This window comes from Thunnus maccoyii, chromosome 5 (assembly GCF_910596095.1).
Source record: "Thunnus maccoyii chromosome 5, fThuMac1.1, whole genome shotgun sequence".
Lineage (NCBI taxonomy): Eukaryota > Metazoa > Chordata > Actinopteri > Scombriformes > Scombridae > Thunnus > Thunnus maccoyii.
The window spans coordinates 5,151,561-5,167,477 of NC_056537.1; the positions used below are offsets into that span (position 1 = coordinate 5,151,561).

The 15,917-nt window shown below is 38.2% G+C and overlaps 2 protein-coding genes across 8 annotated transcripts in view; one reads left to right on the plus strand and one right to left on the minus strand.

Annotated features, from left to right (window-relative positions):
* The window catches only part of immp2l (inner mitochondrial membrane peptidase subunit 2), a 165,084-nt gene that overhangs the window by 120,965 nt on the left and 28,202 nt on the right, over positions 1–15,917 (plus strand). The gene's annotated exons all lie outside the window — the stretch shown is intronic.
* Positions 1–15,917, minus strand: part of lrrn3a (leucine rich repeat neuronal 3a) — a 36,647-nt gene that overhangs the window by 3,490 nt on the left and 17,240 nt on the right. The window contains exon 1 of one of the 5 annotated variants that reach the window (XM_042412889.1): positions 13,064–13,389. The exons of 3 other annotated variants lie outside the window; for them this stretch is intronic. The gene's annotated coding sequence lies outside the window, so the exon portion shown is untranslated. Of the gene's footprint in view, positions 1–45; positions 318–13,063; positions 13,390–15,917 lie in introns of those variants that run through there. One more of the 5 variants, XM_042412892.1, reaches the window with a different exon arrangement.

Consider the following 15,917-nt stretch of genomic DNA (forward strand, 5'->3'; position numbering starts at 1 on the left):
CACAGAACAACAAGCAGACAGTTTGCCACAGCTGATTCACACAACCTCAAGGCGCTGTAGATCCACCAAAAATATCTGTCGAGCAAGCTTGCCGCAGGTCTTGTGCTGTGACTCCTCGGCTGTTTTTCTGCATTATTCATGAGGCATTGAATCAACGTTGTTGGTACGGGTGACAGGTCTACGGCGGGCTTTGCCTATGTCGACTGCACATATTGATGTTTTGATTAATTTGTGACCTTGAGTGCAGAAGCCACAGTTGAGTGTGCGACAGTAGATGAAGCTGTCAGTATATGCTGGAGCAGCCGGCTGCTGATGAGGACGAGCTATGACACTTCATGCATATATTAGCTTGTTTTTGGCAGTCTGTTTACAGGTTTGTAAGAGTTCCTCTCTCACTTTATTCCCTGCACACACACACTCTCTCTCTTTTTCTTAGAACTGGGGAGTAAAAGTACCTTTACTTAATTGTAAACCGGTACAATTTTAAGGTACTACTAATTGACTCATTGGTGGAAGACTGAGTCAAGCTTAATTAAAGTGGTAAAACTGCATGAAAGTGATAATGAGAAAATTAGGATAGTTTTACTTAAGTTAAACTTTAAATGAGTACATTTTGAAAGATTTTTGCCAACCATTTTAGCACTAACACTTTTAATAATACTTTTCGCTAATATATTTGCTTTTATTCAATATAATATTAAGCATAATACTGAACATTACTTGTGACTTCCATTGTCTCTCGGAGGTAGGAGATGTTGTAAAGGAGTTTGTTGCTATTTTGTAATTATAACTTATACTAAACAAACAATTACGTGAGAGGGAATGTTAAGTAAGTTCCTAACATAGTATTACCGAGATGGAAAATGCTTTATTAGCAAAGTAAAAGTAAACACGTTTAAGCAGGAAAATATACTTATATATCAACCATAAAATGAATCATTTTACTGAATAGGTGTCACACAGCATTTCACTGCTAATACTTACTTTACGCGGGTACAATTTTTTAAAGCAGGACGTTTTAATAGAGTATTTTATAGATATATACAGTAGATTTGAATACTTCCACTGCTTCTCTCTCAAAGGTCATAAGTAACAAGTAAATTAGTACTTAATCATTGTACTTGAGTACAGTTTTGAGGTACTGGTACTTCACTCAATAATGGAGGAATTTGTGAATATCACAATGCAGAAATAAGTAGAAATGCAGGAAAATGTAATAACATGTCCTAAAAACTGAACAACAAACTACATCATTTGTTATTGCCTTTCAAAACAGTCATTTCAGATCATTTCTGACACCACAATCAACATCAGCTGCTTTCCAAAACCACTACAAATGACCATTACAAAAAAGATTCATGAGCGTGTACCAATCAGTCACCATCAAGGTTATAGACCTGGTGGGCAAATTCAACTACTTAGCTAAGTTAGGGGACCTTCGTTGGTAAAATGGTAAACATGTGGTATTGGTTTGGGAACGACTTCCGTCATTTAGGGTAAAAGAAACTAACCTTTGTTCCTGCCACCGTTGGCTGTTGGCAGGAAAACAAGAAAGGAACGGCAACATTTTGTTGGCTTTGTCGGACTTTGTCGCTCTATAATAACATCACCTGACGTCCTCCGTTACTCCCAACGGACAAGAGTCACTTGAATGTAAATATATGTCGTTTTAGGGCGTTTGCTGAAATGACTGTCGCCATTTTTCTTGGGAGTCTCATCCACCCAAACCTCCTTCCTAAAAGATTTTGAGGAGCTTTAACAACGTCACGCTACTTTGCTCATGACAGACATGAATCATAATTCACACGACCACTAGAGCCCTTTGTCTGATATTCATAAACACAAGTCGTTTTAGGCTTTTTCTGCCGTTTCTCTCATGAGGACAGTCTCATTTCCCACCAGTGTCCATACCGACAGCAGAAACTAATTTGGAGTCTAAGTTCGTGCATATGTTCTTCAGTGTGACTCAGGGAGATAAAACGGATGGATTTTACATCAAAATCTTGTCTGGAGCAGCTTTGATAGTGCTTTAGAAATAAATTGGATTGAAGTTGACATCTGCAGCATGACATGTCCTTGAAAGGTAAAAACCACATGAGCTCATCCAATGTTTTCTTTTCTTCCAGTGCTGATTTGAGGAGAAGAGAAATCAAGTTTTCTCTTTCCCACAGGGATGTTAGAGGACAGAGATGACGGGTTAGAACAGCAGATGTAGAGCTGGTGGGAGGTCAGTGTGTCGCTCAAAGGCACTTTCTTTTAGTAGGTCAAGGGTTTAAAGGCCAGCAGCCTGCTGTCTGGGGTCAAAATAACAATTTCAGGTGAGAGTAATGGAAAATAACTGAGCCGCTAATAAACATGAGAGAGGATTTGATGATCATTACACTGTCTGTCTGCAGGGAGGAGACTTATTAACAAGGAATCTATACAGAGGGAAAGGTCACTTACATCAGAGCCACGAACACGGTTGTTAATTACAGACAAACTCCAAAGCATGAAGAGCAAACGTCTAGACTTCAGTTTGAATCACATTATCTGAAAACACCAGTTATTCATCTGAGTTAGCAGCGCATGTTTTGGATGCTTTCACAGCAAATTTTTAATCAATAAATGTGTCAACTCTTGTTTATTTATTCGGTTTATCTTCGGTACTGGGTGCACTGGTTGCATACAGTAGAAAAATATACTTTTTTATTATTATCTATCATTCTGATACTGCACATAGTGTCTCCTTGTAGCACTGATGTCGGGAGCTGTGAGCACCATTATACCTCCATTGCAATAAGGAGGAGACATGCAGGATATCTAAGAGACAAATATACAAAATTATCTGTATGGTTAGATACCACTAGAGGAAAGAGAGTAAATTAAAGTTTACAATTTAAAACAGCATTTTTCCTAAAAATATTCCCTCATTTGGTGTTTTGATGATTGTGGTGTAGAGTGCTCAGGTTTTTCTGATTTAGCATTGCACATCTATAACATTGTTGGACTCAAGAGAGACAAAAAAAAAAGCAACTTCATTCACTAGATTATAAATATTCGGGTGTGTTATACTAGTAGCTGCTAATGAAGCCTGCTAGCCTCCAGCAGAGATCAGGAACTAACCTCACTTCTTTCTAACTCCACTCCACCAAATTTTTTAACTTTCCAAACTCGTATTCTTCTTCGCTGACTCAACTGACATCACTTGAGGCAGTTTATCAGATTTCATACAGCTCCCTCTGGAGACACAAAAGGCTTTATACTACCGTTTTACACAGAGAACACAAGCTGAGGTGGAAAATCAGTAGAGTTTCCCTTTGATCTGTTGCCAGTTTGCCTGTTTTTAATTTTGGGTGAACACTTGCGATTTAAATACAACACAGCAGCACCTTTTAAAATAACTCAGATTTGGCTGTTGGTTGTAAAAGTGTTTTGGTGTGTAAGAGTTGTTCTAAAAATGTTCTCACTTAGTCATGACGGTAGTAACACTTAAGAAAGACGACATCGGGAACACATCTTTGTTTTTATCCTGAAGTAAAGTACTAAAATGCATCAGTGCTTTATTTAGCCTCAAGGGTTTTCAGCTTTCCTTTTTCTGTGGAAACCTACTCTTTAAGCTCATGTGCACCTGTGAGTTTGCGTGCTATAAAAACTCATTAAAGCCACCACACAAGTTTCGTAGCTAAATCCAAAAGTCTGACCTGAAAGGTTATATTATTGCAGTAATATAACTGGAATAACTTTAAAGCTTGCAACAATTTCTCCCAATTCCTTTATTATGGTAAAATGTCGGCTTACAGTTGAGCTGCGGGGCGAAACATTTTTTAAGAATAAGTGTGAAGAAAATGGAGAATAAAATCTGTAAATGCAAAATCAGGACTTAATCAGAAAACCAGGTCTCCATCATCAAAACAGAGTGGTTTTTAGTGAGGAAACTATGAATATATTCTTAGAAAGTTTAGAATAACGGGAAGGTCTTCAGCTCTGTTACAAAGCTCCTGCTCTCGAGTCGTTTTCAACCATATAAATAATTTTAGCTTCCCTCAAATGATTGCTCTGAGAAGCATGAATATCCAAAATGCTAACTTTTCAGCCTCGTTTTTGACAATATCCTACACGGGTTTTAAAAACGGTTTCATCAGCTCCAGAGCGTTCTCAGTGTGCAGTCCATCCGCTGACATAAAAGCATGAATATCAGCCAGAAACCACATGGTTTTCACCTGACGACAGCCCTGTGTGGAGCAATAGCAGCAGGCTGTATGTATCAGTGAGTGCTGAATAAAACATGGAGGAATGGGACCACTTCATGAGACGTCTGCCACATTAAGAAAGCAGCGTCCTAAGAGCTCTGGCCCCAGGACTCACTGTCTCTCTCTCCACTGTTTGAGAAATACATTAATATTTCACATTTGGGCTGCTTTAATCCATTCAGAATGTCGATACTCAGCACTTAAAAAAGTGCCCAGGCTGGCACTCCTGCCGGGTTAAACAGAGCTGCTCTCTGGTCTGTGCGCGGGTCGTATAATGCATTGCTAAATACTTTTATCAACAACAGGAGATTCTTTCCTTCTCTGTACTAGAGTGTCTCTCTAAGTGCTGCATTGGCAGCGTGCGAGCGGGAAAAGCTAATACCATGGCCTGATGGAGCTGACTGATCCCTCAGCAGAAATCAGCTCCTACTCAGGAAATGAAATAAATGCACGAGTCGTGATCTATGACCTCAGAGGTGGTAGCGTTTCAGGAAGATACAGCTTTGTGCGGTGCGGCGTAGCTCCGGATGTCCTTCCTTTATCTATCGCTGTAATGTATGTATATGAAAGGATTTCACTTTTTGGCGTTTTTGCCAAGAAATCTGTCCAGGAGACTTATTACAAAGTAAAGCAAATAATGGAATCAGTCTAAAAAATATCAACCAAGTGTTTGCCTTTACTTGTATGGCTGCATCAATTAATCTGTCAATTATATTCTTGATTAATTGTTTGGTCCTTAAAATGTCAGAAAATGGTGAAAAATGAAGATCTCTGCTTCCTAAAACCCAAGATGACATCCTCAAATGTCTTCTTTTGTCTCAACTAACAGTCCACAACCCAAAGATATTCAGTTTACTGTCATAGAGGACTAAAGACACCAGAAGATATTCCCAACTAAGAAGCTGGAATCTGAGAATTTAAACATTTTTTCTTAAAGGATAAGGCTGCTGATTTTCTCTGTTTTTCTTATTGTCAACAAATCTCATGTTTGGATCCAAACCAACAATGAACTGATCTGCTAACAAGTATTGTGTGTGTATCTAAAGCCTGATATATCTTATTCGTCTGTGCTGTAGACCTCCGTTGTTGTCCAAAAGCTATTAAAAACACATCAATGAGCCATCATAATGATTACAGTCATGTTAGCTTGTTTAAAACCGCTCCAAAAACTATTAACAGCAATCACATTTTCACTCTCCAGAGAGTAGTTCTGTGTACGGCAGACGCCACTGAGCATGTGCAGGGCTGGGTTCTGTTTACAGCTTGTTGCGTTACTTATCACAACCTCTTGACTTTGTACGGAAGTTCTTTCCAATGAACGATGTAAATGTGATCTGACAATGTAATCGCTGTTCTAATTAGTCTAAAACTAACTCTTCATAATGAAGGAACATGTCACCCAGTGCAGTGGTGTGAGTCATTGACGTGTTTTTAATAGCTTTTGGACAACAATAGAGGTCTACGACACAGAGGAATAAGATATATCAGGCTTTGATACACACACAATACTTGTTAGTAGATCAATTTATTGTCGTTTTGGCTCCAAACATGAGATTTGTGGACAATAAGAAAAAGAAATTACTCAAAACAATGAATTATCAGTCAGATCAACTAATCAATTGATCGACTAATCGTCGCAGCTCTAAATTATAGAATAAACTCCCCAAGATTACTAACAAATTCCACCCAAAATACAGAGACTTCAGACTTCAGTGTCTTCAGCTGTACAGAGAAGTTAAATAACCAGCTGTTGTCTTCAGGACATAAATAGTTCCTCCTGCTGTTCTGCATGTGAGTCACTGCTGCCAGTTATGTCACATTTGTCACTGCAGTCTACAAGGAGAAGCTGTTATCATAACAGTCAGATTACAAGATTGGATGGTGATTTACATAAAAACGGCTTTTGAGTACAAAAAAACCCTGCAGAAGTGGACAGTGATTCACCATTCACCACCATTCATTTTGCCATTTTTTTCTTACCCACTCTTACTGTCACATGTGAAAGTAACACTATATTTAAAGCATCATGAATGCAGGCCACTGCTCTGATTTCCATTTTATGTAACTGTATGTGTGCATAAAGGGGAAATGAAGGGAAAGTCACTGCGGGCTCTTAATGTTAAGTAATAAAAGGGAAATGAGTGCGTGAGCATCGCAGAAGTAAACAGGAGAAATTAAATTACGGCGGCATCTCCTGAGAGGACACTCTCCAACCAAAAGACTACTATTAAACACTCCATTTAACATTCAAACCATGCTTGCTTCATTAGCATATAAGTTGTTTTTGTTGTTACCTAAATACTGTACATAAACGTGTTGTTTCCACCTCTGTGGAGAAGCATTTACATAATACTATAACATTGGATATAGTACAGCTGCTCCCTCCTCACTTGAGGCGACGGAGATGGATGCCTGTAAGGATTTTAATGAGTTGTGTAAAAGCAAAAAACAAAAGACGACCGAGAAATTATTGCAAATGGACGTGAGCCATGTGAGGATGTTTTTACACTCAATAAGAAGCAGAAAAACAAACTATCCAATACCACCTAATTATATATTGACTGAATAAACAGTTCTGTGCTGTAAAGGCAGATTAATTTGTTCTAACGTTCTTGTCTCAGAGCAGCTTGGATGTAACTGTGTGTGTTGTTTCACGCAGATGGTTAAAGAGAGAAAGAGATGTGGTGGAAATATTTTACTTAAAGTGGCTGTAATTGACATTTCTATGATAAAAATGCCTGAGCTGACAGTGTGTAATGTGTTGGTTGTAGCTCGTAGTGATGAATCTATCAGCGACTCTGCAGCTCCTCTCAGCTTTACGGAGCTTTATAGTGAGTTTCAACTCATTGTTTATCTGTCCGGCTGCAACTTTACTGTTTTGGTTCACTCTCAGGGCTCTCATAGTGTCGTTTTGGGCCGCAGCTGTTTCCAGAGAAGAAGCCGGTAAAAGCCACTGTATACTACCTGCTCAACACCAAACAGCAAACAGACACAGTTAGCTGTAGACTAGCTGGTGAACATAGTGGAGCATTTAGTAGCTAAAGAGCCAGATTGGAGTTGGCGGAGAACAAAAACAGAGCTAAAAGAGAGTGAATATTGGACGTACATTCACCAGGTGGACAGAAACACGACTCCAAATGAATGATAATGTTGCTCCATAACTGCTGGATGTGGAAATAAGCAACTGTTTGCTAACAAGTTCAACATGTCAACTTTAAAGGTGATAATATGTGAGTCTTACATTATTATTAAACGCTTTAAAATAGAAACCGGTGTTGCGCCGTCTGGTTGCCTAATGGTTAAGACTCTCTCTCAGTACTTCCTGTCTATATCTTTCCTTTACAGTAAAGGCAAAAATCACAAAAAGAATGATCGAACAGAAAACGTTTTGCTGTGACATCTTGTGATGGTGGAAATGACTGTTGCCTCTCAGAGGGTGGAAATAGATGGTTGGCCATACAAAGAGTCTAAAGAGTGACACTGGAAACCAATGTTCCCACTTGGTCTCCTACTGTACAGTCAGTTTTTGTTTGTTTTGACCACAGTCTTTCTCTAAACTCAGCTAAGTAGCAATTTTAACCCAAACCATGAACCAGACCTTAACTATAGTCAATATAATAAAACATATTTACTTCTCAGCAGTGATTTGTAACAGTTTTTGGAGGCACAGACACATTTTTCATGCAAAAATAGTAAAAACAACGCTGCACATTCTCAGGTTCCAGCGTCCAGTCCAATAGAAAATACAGCACAATACAACAAAATGAGCTCAGTTTTTATGAAATTCAGAGTAAGCTATGCATTCAGCTCAGCAACCTAATTGCATTTGGCAAGAAAGACTCGCTGTAAACATTTCTGATGGATCTTCTTTGTCTAAAGAGCTCAAACTCCAGCGGAAAAGGGTCGGAAGGATAACTTATCATCCTGGAAGCTTTACTTTCATCGACAGCAGTTGAACCTTTGAAAGAGAAATACAGTAGTGTCTTTTCATGACTCTTTTACTGTTAGACTTTTTTTTATCTTATGCAGAATATGAATGTGGCCTCATTTATTTTACTTTCAATTTACAAATTATCCGGATGTCATTCAAATCCCTGTTGGTTGTCCCACATTAATGATTAGAAAATGTCAAAATGTCACAATGGAGCACCGATGATTTAGGCAACAGAAAAATCCTGCTGATCAGAAAAATGAAATTCCTCCTAATGGATGAAACATGAATCTTTCTGACGGGAAATACAGCCTGAGATGACAGTAAAAGATAAAATAATATGAAATGAATGAATGCACATATTATAGATTTATTTCATAGCTCTCTTTGTGAATTTGCTCATGATGTATTAATTTATTTATGTCTCTGTTTTAAATTTCTCTTTTCAGTTCCACCACGCCAAAATGTACCAACATAGTGTTGATGTTTTAAAGCTGTTATTTTGTTCATATCTTTCTTTAATACGTCAGCTTTGGCCTTAAATTATATATCCATACATCAGATATTCCTTAAAGATCCCCTCCAGACATATTTCCAGACATATAAAAATACTCTGCTTTGATTAATAATTTGTGTCTGACATGGTTTTCTCTTTCACAAAAAAAGTTAAATTGCCTCTTCAGAAATTCTTAAAAATTAAATCTACTCCCTCTTCATCATTAAAAAACCCAGAATCTATGAATATGTAAATACTTTTCATTTCCTGCTGGACACAAGATGTCTCCTATTTCACTGAGTTCATTCTCAGTGTTTGTGAACTGGAGGCTTCATCACACTTAATGTAAACTGCAAACTGGACCTCGATCGGCTCCAAATTAGTTGTGATGTCACAGATCATGCTCGTAGGTACACGTGTTAAACTCTGCGCATACATCATTCTGCACAGAATCAAAGTGAAACAACAAGAAGAAAAACACATTTTTGTGTGACGGGGGACTTTTTTTTTGTGATTTGGCGACAACTGTGATTACTGGCTGTAACAGAAAACTCGTATAATAATATGCGTCCAAGACTTGCACACAGAATGACACTTCATAATGAAACGACAGTATAGGTCTAAAATTCAGCCAGCAAAAAACAACTTACAGTTATGTTTACACCATTTAGTGGCTGTAGTATTACACTCCAGAATGACTCACAGTACCATAATATGCTTTTCAAAACCGTTACAAATCACTGTTAAAAAATGATTATGTCTTATAATGTGACAACACCTTGGTTAAGGTCTGGTTGGGTTTGGGTTAGAGAGAGATCATGGTTTGGGTTAAAATGATCACTTGAAACGTGGTTTATACTTCCTTAAAGTTAGGCAACCTTCGTTGTCATGGCAACAGTAAACGCCTCAATGTTACGTTTTTTTAAAAAAATGTCCCGACTCGCAGTTGGAAACATGACGCTCGCGGTTAGAAACAGGAAGTAAACAGCGGCAACAAGACGCCGCAAACATAACTGTAAGTTGTTTTTTCCAGCCTGAATTTTAGACCTATACTGTCATTTTTCTTGTGAGGACGGGCTGGTATCAACCACTGACGACAGCAAACACATTATAGTTCGTTAGCTACTGAAACAATAAAAATAAATAAATAACAATATAACAGAAGAAGAACATGTGAATGTGTTTCCAGTGCAGCCAAACAAACTGTGGCTAAAGAGGACTGAAGAAGACAGTCAACAATGTCCTCCAACATAGTAAAACTGATCTCATGACAAGGTTTTCTTCCACACACTGTCTAGCAGGACTGCAACTAACAATTCTTTTTTCATTGTTTATTAATCTGACAATTGTTTTGTCTATAAAATGTCAGTAAATAGGGAAAAAATGCCTGTTATAATTTCCTAGAGCTCAAGGTGACGTCTTCAAATATCCAATCAACACTTCCTCATTTGAGAAGCTGGAACCAGCAAATATTTGGCATTTTCCTTTAAAAAATGCCGGAAATGATTAATCGATTATCAAAACAGTTGCCAATTAATTTACTGTTGATCAACTAATTGATATTGACTCATCTTGTAGTTCTAATGTCTACTACATGCATGGATGGTTTCTATGAGTCTTATGCAGGAACGGCTGACTTTAAAATATATTATTGCAGCAACACAGTTTTTGATTCAAACTTTAAATACCATCTCTCCACAAAATTCAAAAACGTGTCTGTCGGTGCCTCTCGGGACCGCCAACACACAAAGTTGACTCGTAGTCTTGTAGTTTGACGATTTGACAGAACATGAACATGACAGAACAGCATTTGGGATCAATCCCAGCGCAGCTTTACAGAAAGAGGAAGTGCTGATTTAAAAAAAAGAAAGTGGGAACAAACTCATCAGCAAAGGAGGATTATTTCCTCCACCTGCTCCTACTGACAGCTCCAGTAAATCTGCAGGCGGGCAGTTCATAAGAGTCTCAGTATGAGACTGAGTTTAGAGCTGGATGATGCTGACGTCAAGGAAAAATCATTAGGAGGCAGATGGTTTTCCTCTCTATATACACACGACCACAGACTTATACATGAGAGGGAGGCACAGTGAACATGGATGAGTGGATGTACTGTGAGTTAACTCTGTCAAAAAAAGTCCTTTTTTTATAAATGAACAACAAACGCTTGGTTCAGATGTTCATGTCTCCCTCAGGATGAACTGCAATCACTTTGGTGATCCTTTATGTTTAGATGTTTGCTCCAAAAAAAAGTAAAGGTAAACCGGCTTTGTTCTATATTATCAACACATTTTTTGACATTACTAAAGCAAACAATCTTCCCAGCGACATGGTTCATCTATCCCTCCAACACTGACAGGCTCCTCTACTCATTCATATACAGATTTATGTAGTGTGTTGAAAACCTGTGGACATACAGGCAAAAAACCTACTTTCTACTTTCTAATACTGCAGACATCTGCAAGAGTTGTCTGGTGAACGCACACCGGAAACTAGGTGCTGGTCATGACGATGGCATGTATTGAAAGGAAGATGCTTTCACACTAAGCTCCAATGATTTTATTATATAAATCTTTTATATACAGTAAGTGTTCAGTGATGAGTGTGATGAGCTCAGTTGTAGCCTTGTAACTTGTTGTCGTTGATGTCACTAATTATGGATTAGCACCAGATGTGAGGTGTTTAGATAGAAGGATTTATCTGACATGTTTTGAACTTGCCTTGAGAAAGACCAAGCAGGGGCTGAAACGTTGTCTATATATAATAAAATCACTGGAGCTTAGTGTGTGATTGTCTTCCCTTCACTATATATATATATATATATATATTGGCCCCAAATATAAAACCAACAGCTGTTTCTGGTAGAAGACTTTTTGTAGATAAAACACACTTTTACACTCGTCCTGTTGGGGAAAGTTTCCCTGAGATACTATTAATCCAAGGAGAAGCGAGTCCTCATCCTTGAAGCCTTTTTCTCTCGTAAAAGTAAAATACTTCCATTAAAGCAGAACATAAATCCCACATTTATGTATCTTGTCTATCAGTCACACTCTCACTCTCTCCTGTCAAGCTCTTGGAAACAGTCAAAATGATTTTTCTTTGGCGGTTTAACATTTTCCAGACTGTCTGTTTGAGCTGCTCGTCGTCTATGGCGGCAGTGATTCTTGACTGCTCGACAGACAATTCGGACGCCGGTTTGTTTCTGCTGTAAAGACGTCGGAAGACGCTTTTGACTCGTTTTCACTCGTTATGAATTTATTTCCTCTGCAGCAGAAGAACATGAGCTTCAGGTTAAACTGAGCTAAACTAACTAACCTAGCAACATAAAGGCTTCAAACAAACGTAATTTCTAGAATAAATATCGTTTTATATTCAGGCCCGTATGGTTTTACTGCAGACATACTACAGACATATCAATTAACGGCATTTCCTAGGAGTCTAACTTATCCTGAAAATTAAATATATATGGCAAGCCTCGCTAAGACATGTGGTGCCAAAAGCCTGTAAATAAAGGGAATGGAAACCATCTATAGTGGCTGTTTTACCATCTTTCAAGTTCTTAGGCCAATTAATTCTCAAAGTATCTTTGTTTTAACTTGTATTCCAATGAATTAAATCCACTTTTCTTGTGAAAACCCAATGTACTCACAAGTCCACAGGAGGAAGGGGAAACGTTCAATGAATATTAATTTGAAGTTACATAAAGGCTGGTCCACGTTATACAGGTTGAACACGTTATACAAGGTCAAAAACTTGTTTCAGTCTGAATTTATTTGGAGATTTCTCTTCATTTTAGCGCCACATTTTTTTCACATTAAAACGTCCTTACAGCACAATCCACTGTCGCAAGCAACAAAAAATATACCATATGTTCCTGCATTCCAGCACTCAAGAATAATAGCAAGTATATACATAACCTTAGCAAAGTCCACCTATAATCCTAAACTATCCATAAACATTATTGCATGAACTTAAATAATGTTAGAACACAGCATGTGATTACAGCAGAAACACTTTTACCAAAAACCAATATGTGCCTAACATGTAGCTCTTTAACTGAACAAATAAAGGGTTCAAAGTGTTAACTAATAGATCAATAGAATTACATTCGACCATTTAGAATCAATACATTGATTAGAATCATTAAGTTTACTGCAGAAAGATGAGACATGAAGGACAGTGTGGATCTCTATTTTTAATTGACTTCTCCAACATGAAACTAAAAAGGAACGATATAGCCAAAAACATCAAGATAGATCACATTTCTACATGAAATCCCTCCTTCTTCTTCTCCTTCTCTCCATCCACCATTAATTTACTTTTAAACCAGTCCCGTGTCAGGTCTGTAGCCTCCTCCTACATCACACGCTCCTTGTTAGCATTTCCAGCATTAGAATTCACACTTACCCTCCGCTCCCACGAGTCACACGTCTCCTTTTAATCAGCAGCCCGTCTACCGCTAATTACCCTCGCTCACACACTCTCTCTACAGTACACACACACACACATACAGGTTAACACCGTGACCTCTGTTTGTTGGTTTTATGATGGTACATGAGTAAAGCTGCAGTCATCTGTGTGTTCGGTGCGGAAGAGTCAGCAGCAGATGGGTTTTTATATATCGGCTCTGACAAGTCGTTGGATACAAAAAGTGATGGTGCCGTTTTTCAGACTGTGGTGATGATTGAGGGCACAGCTGGAGGCTAAAATGAACACTTAAAACTGATTTATTAAAGGAGACATGTCATGGTTTTTGTAGTTTTCAGTTATTTATTTACTGTTATGATGTGTGATGTTAAACATGGTCAAAGGTCGAAAACTTATGTGGAAATGCTCCCTGCAAGTCAAAAGTCAGGGTTTCAACCTGCTTTAAATGCTTCGTTTGCAAAGTTACCTCAACTTCCTCCTCATGATGACATCAGATTGTTCACGCGTCGCCACAAATGGCCGTCTTTTCTCTAATCTTTGTTGCTAAGGTTGTTCCACGTGTTGTTCACGTTCATTTCGAGTAAAGAATTAGAAAAAGAAGTGAAATACTACTACTGCTTTTTGTTTAAATAGCCTCCGAAACTGGCCAATCAGAACAGAGTGGGCTCATCAGGAGGGCGGGCCTTAAAGAGACAGTAGCTAAAACGGCCTGTTTGAGACAGAGGCTGGACTGAGGGGCTGCATAAAGGGCCAGTAGAAGATAAATAAGGAGATATTTTTACTTTAAATCATGCAAATATATTCCAGTAGAGCCCCAGAATTTAAATATAGACCTGGAAATGTGCAGAATGTGACACCTTTAAGACACAAATGAACCAATTTTAACAGCAAGATCATCATTTACACAAGTAAGATTTATAAATGATGGCAGCTGTACCTGCCGTCTAATAAATTGACTTTACAGGGTAAGGCTGGTGGCGCTCTGTGTTTTTCTTACAGCCAACAAATCCAATAAAAAATAATTACATTACGTTAATACTTTCAGACTTCCTTACTCTGTCTGTGGCTCTCAGTTCCAAGCCTGTTTGTTCCTACTCAAAAGGTAAATCTTTAAAAATAGCTCACAAATATATGGGTTTTTTTTTTACCTCAGTAATTTCCAAAAACTGTAGTTTTTTTAGCAAATGTTACTCAGAATGGAGGAAGTGGTGCTGAACTGAGGGGCTGCATAACGGACCAGTATAAGATAAATAAGTTTTTTTGACTGTAAATCATGCAAAGATATTCCAGTAAAACCCAGAATATAAATACAGACCCGGAAATCCCCTTTTACCAGCAGGCCACCAGACATACTGTGACAATGTTTTTTTAACGTTACATTTTTTAATATCTTTCTTTCTACAACATCTAAACATGGCATCTGTAGTGTGATTAAAGTTGGATTAAAATGGGATACGTTCTTTTTAAATAAACTATAGTAAGGTAAACAATCTTAATTTAAGCACCTGAATTTGATTTAGTGTCGGTCCTTTTACTAGTTTTAGTAACATTTTAGTAATGTGATTTTTGTTAGTTTGAAGACATTTTTGTCATTTTTTTTCATGCATTTTTAAATTTTTATGTCTTTTAAGCATTTTGAGGCTACAGTTCTCGTCATCTTTGTTGTGTCCAGTTGCCATGGTTACAGGTTAGCATCATCCAAGTGACTGCTCTGCAATAATCCAACAAACTGACTCTAATGTTTGACCAGAATGTTCCTGCTCACCTGGCATTAGCATTAGCATTAGCACAGCTACCTGTGATAATTTACTTGTGCATCAGTATGAAGCCCGCTGCTTTTCTTAGCGAGACACGGCCTACTCTGCCTCTGATTGGTTTACCCTGATATTCTTTCCCTAACCATAACCAATGTCACTCCTCATGCCTAAATCTAACCAACCTGACCAACCAAGGTAGCGAGCGCTAGCCAATCAGAGGCAGGGTAGGCCATGCCTTGCCAAGAAAAGCAGTGGGATCCATAATGATATGATGATAATTCTTTATTGAACATCTGGAGGAAGATTCAGATGGTCGACTACTGACATTAATCCTGGAACTGACTCATTCTAGATATCCGACTGAAAGTAACGTTAGCTTGATAATGTTACGTTAGCTTAGCTTTTTATGAACGTGGCCGTGCTGCCTGCATGTTTTCACAGTTTGTCAGCAGTTTTTTTTTTGCTGCTTCTTGTGTAATTCTCAGAGGATTGTAGATGAATTTAGTCCATAAATCTGTAACGTCAGATAACATTACTGACAGAGACAGAACGTTATTGGATGAAGATGCTTCTTATTAACGGTGCATCAACAGGTCAAACAGCTAAATCAACTTCTGAACAAGAGATATAATTGGCTGCTGGAGGAAACTGTTTTACTGATCAGGAGCTGCAGTGTTTGATTCAACAAACTTCACTTCGTCATTAGCTCATTTGTCCATTCATCCATCCTTCATATCATCCTTTAGTATTTATTAGTTAATGAAACATGTCGTTCTCATTTTCAAATGTTGCTTTATATCGTTTTTGTCTCGTTTTCATTGACGAAAGTAAAGAACCCGATTATGAACTCCTGTCTGCCACATGAAAGTTAAATGTGTTACACTCCAATTCACAACGTCGACCTCCACACCTTTCTTTCCGCTTCACTTCCTAAAAGACACACACAGACTCCTGCGTCGGCACTGGATGTAAATTCTGAGGTGCAGAATCGTCAAATGTGAGCGTACCTCCCTCAGGTTACTGGACTGCTATTTTCAGCTGTGGATTAATATACCTTTAGTGCTCTAGTGAGTATT